This window comes from Psammomys obesus, unplaced genomic scaffold, assembly GCF_907164565.1.
Source record: "Psammomys obesus unplaced genomic scaffold, mPsaObe1.curated_primary_1811, whole genome shotgun sequence".
NCBI lineage: Eukaryota > Metazoa > Chordata > Mammalia > Rodentia > Muridae > Psammomys > Psammomys obesus.
Genome location: NW_026585609.1, coordinates 9,234,932 through 9,239,012, shown reverse-complemented (window position 1 = coordinate 9,239,012; position 4,081 = coordinate 9,234,932).

Sequence of the window (4,081 nt, the reverse complement as noted above, 5' to 3'; positions counted from 1 at the left end):
TTTGAGCACTCATATACATAAAATAAATAAATCTTAAAAAAAAATTCCTCTTGTCATTCTACCAAGTGAAAACACAACTAGGAGACATTGTAAGTGAAATGAAATCACGTTTGCCCCCTCAATTATCTTGGAAAGTCTGTTTTTTTGTTTGTTTGTTTTTTATTAAAACTTTATTTTTTAATTAATTATAGTTTATTTACTTTGTATTCCAGCTGTAGCTTCTTCCCTCATTCCCTCCCAGTCCCAGCCTCCCTCCCTCATCTCCTCCCTGACCCTCCCTAAGTCTGCTGATTGGGGAGATCCTTCCTCCCTTCCATCAGAGCCTACAAATGGGATAGACATTGGAAGTAGGAGAAAACAAGAAACAGGACAGGAGCCTACCATAGAGGGCCTCTGAAAGACTCTACCTGACAGTTTATCAAAGCAGATGTTGAGACTCATAACCAAACTTTGGGCAGAGTGCAGAGAATCATAGGAAAGAAGGGGGAGTTTGTTAAGAACTGGAGAGGACAGGAGCTCCACAAGGACCAAACATATCTGGGCACAGGGGTCTTATCTGAGACTGATTCTCCAACCAAGGACCATGCATGGGTATAACCTAGAATGCCTGTAACAAGATAACCCATGGCAGTTCAGTATACAAGTGGATTCCCTAATTATGGGAACAGGGACTGTCTTTGACATGAACTCAGTGACTAGCTCTTTGATCTTCCCCCCAATGGGAGGAGCAGCAGGCTAGCTAGCCTACAGAGGAGGACATTGCAGCCAGTCCTGGTGAGACCTGATAAGCTAGGGACATTCTGTTATCTATTATAAATTTTATGACAATATAAATATACTAAAACAATTGGTGTAAACGTATCATAATTACATAGCTCTGAGGTTAAATAATTACATTCAGAGGTTCAGAATGGATTGTGTTGGGCCAAAATCAAACTAGGCTCATTTTTCTTTTGGAGGGTTGAAAGAAGACTCTGCTTCCTGGCTTCGACAGTCTCTAGACACTGTTTACTATGGCAGGGGTCTCTTGCTCCACATTCAGAGAGTTCAGTGCGGCACCTTCAGCTTTCTCTGTGTCAGTGATGCTCCTGTCTTCTCTAATGTGGAACTCCAGAATTAGGTTATGCTATCTGCTTAACCCAGGAAAAAAAGTCTCTTGTTCAGTTGTTGAGGTTAATCAAGTTTTTTTTTAACAGTCTTTGATATTAGTCACTGGAGATACTTCTGTGGGGTGGGAATGGCTAATCCATAGAGGCTTTCCTCCCTTTTTTGTATTCAATTAGTCACTAATTTCTGTCTTCTAAAAAGATCTGAAACTGTGGACTGACAGTGGACTGACTGAAAATGGAGTCAATACTATATTCTATGTGCATTGTTACACACACACACACACACACACACACACACACACACCCAGAGACAGAGGGGAGGGAGAGTGGTCCATCTTAATTAAGCCCATACTACACCTGATGTCTTTAACTTTCATAATTTGATGTGTGACAGTAAACACATTTTTTTTTCCAATAAGTGGAGTACTTTATACTATGACCACATTATGGCGTCTCTTTAGCATAAGTGGGCTACAGGTATCCTATTCTTGCAATTTGGGTTCATTACAGAGTGATGAACTTGTTATTAGTAATTACTGGTAACTAGGAATTCACACTCCCCCCCCCAAAAAAAAATCAGGGTGTGACATATATTTCAATAGTTCAACCAATATGTATACACGTGTACATGTACATACATGTCATATATACAAATGTGGAGATTAAGACCCAAAGATAACATAGTAAAACATTAAAATTGGGAGTCCAGCTAAAGCTTTGGAAAAGTTCCATCTGGCTACTTTTCTGTAGCTTTGGGATCTTAAACATGAGGACACGTGTTGTAAGCAGTGATTAACATTTAATAATAATTATCTTTTAGTAACGCTGCTGTTAGTCCTAAGCAGCTGTATACTCAAATCACCACACAGAGACTATCTCTGCAAATGGCTAAACAGCAAGAGTTGCCATCCTGGCTTTTATTATGTAAATAAGCTTGATCCAGAACTCAGAGTTCTGCCTATTTCTTTTTACTTTGTTATTGGGAAGAAAGGCATGTGCCTTCACCAACTTGTTCAGATATATATATTTATATTTCAAATCAGTATCATTGTAACTCAGCCTTTAAAGAAAAATCAAGCAAAGAGAAAAGAAAATTTTAAGTTTGGGGTCAGTTGTGCCAATTTACGCTGTAACAAACAAAGCCCAGTTGGTTATTTTTATTGATGTTTCAGTGAATTGGCGGACCCTTACCAGAAAGAGCTGACAAGTATCTTGCAGCCAGAGAGCTTTGGATTTTAGCCATTATTAATCTAATTATTAGGAAGAGTGCCCTTTTTCTTGTCTGTAACTTAGTACCCCAATCCTTGGCTTTTCCCCCATCTTCTCCTTGAACTTTCATGGAGAAGGCATGGAGAAGAACCAACACCATTAAACATATTGCAACCAGATCCATTAATATGACAGCCAAAATGAAGCCAAAAGGGATTAAAACATCCTCTGCCATGCCAATTTTTTTTTTTTTAATTTTAGATGCAGTTTAGTCCAAACTCTGTCTAGAGCTCTGTCTGCCTCCAGTTCCTTTCTTTCCTGCCATGGCTGTGGAGCTGAGCCAGTTGAACCAGCCACAGTATAAAGGAGCCATGCTTGTTTACCCCTCAGTTAAACTGCAGCACTGCAGCCAGTTTTGTTATGGAAGTCTCAGGTCTGCCCACAGGAGGCTGTCTTTTGCTCCTGGGCAGGTTTAAGAGTCTCTCTTACAGAAACAGTAATTGATCTGGGAGTTTTTTGGTTTTAAGTTTGGGTTCTATCACTGGGAGCTTATTTCCCCCACCAAAATATGAGAAAGTATGATTTAAAGGGTGTGGATACTTAGATTAGTTGGGTGGTATTTGTTGTAAGCGGTGATTAATATTTACTATTGGTTTGTCTTTTAGTAATGCTGCTGTCAGTCCTAAGCAGCTGTATCCTCAAATCACCACACAGAGACTGGGTTTATTTAGCTAACTTAGAACACAATGCTGGGCAATAGTTACTCCATCCTTAACTTCCAAGCCCTCATAGTTTCCTAACATTTAGATTTCCCACATTATACTTGCTTTTTGTGATATCTTAAGTCTAGTCCATCTCTCCCCGTAGTTCCTAGATCTCTCCTCCTCCTCCTCTGGCCCTTAGCCTCCCACTCATTTCCTGCCCTCTAGCTCCTCCCCTCTTTCCTGTCCTTTGGCTCCTCCCAGCTCAACATTGTGTCTAGTTGCTTTATTTGGAAGTTTACACCAAGTTGAGACAGGATACTTAGAGTATTCTGCATTGTGAGTATCACAATGCAATATCTGGATTGAAACCAGAGAGTGGGGAGGTAGAAATCAGCATTTGAATGAACAAGCATAAGGTGTATACATTTTAAAAGAACATTATACCAACAGACCCGGGTTTTAATAATAATGTAAAGGTAACTTACAGTGTTTATAAGTAGTGTAGGAAACATTGGCAATACAGTGCTAACTTGGGATGATGGCATTCTGGGAAAGAGAAGTTTATCAGGAAGAAATAGGAGCTTCGCATACTGCAAGGATTTGCACTCTAGTGTGGACACTGGGTTTTCCTTTCTAGTTATTAATTATATAGTATACACAGTTTTTTTCTGAGTATATGTTTTCAAACTAGGAAAAGGTAAAAAAAAATGCTTTGTGAATTTTACATCACGAACTTCAATTCCACTCATCTCCCCATCTCTTTGTATCCACCTTCCACCCTTGCAATTTCTCCCCTGAAAGAACATAAGATAGACTTAAAATGAAAAAAAAAAAAAAGCAAAAAACCCAAAATCTTGTTGTGGAAGCTGTAGTGTGTCACAGTGTGTCTCACAGTACACCCTTTTGTCCACATGCATTTACTTGCAAATGTTTACTGCAATGAGTCGTTGGTCTCTTTAGAGACCTCTGGCCTCAGCTACACCACCAATACTAAAACCTCACAGGGACTCCTCTCAGACGTCCTGTGTTGCCGTGGATCTGAAGCATTGGCCTCTTTAT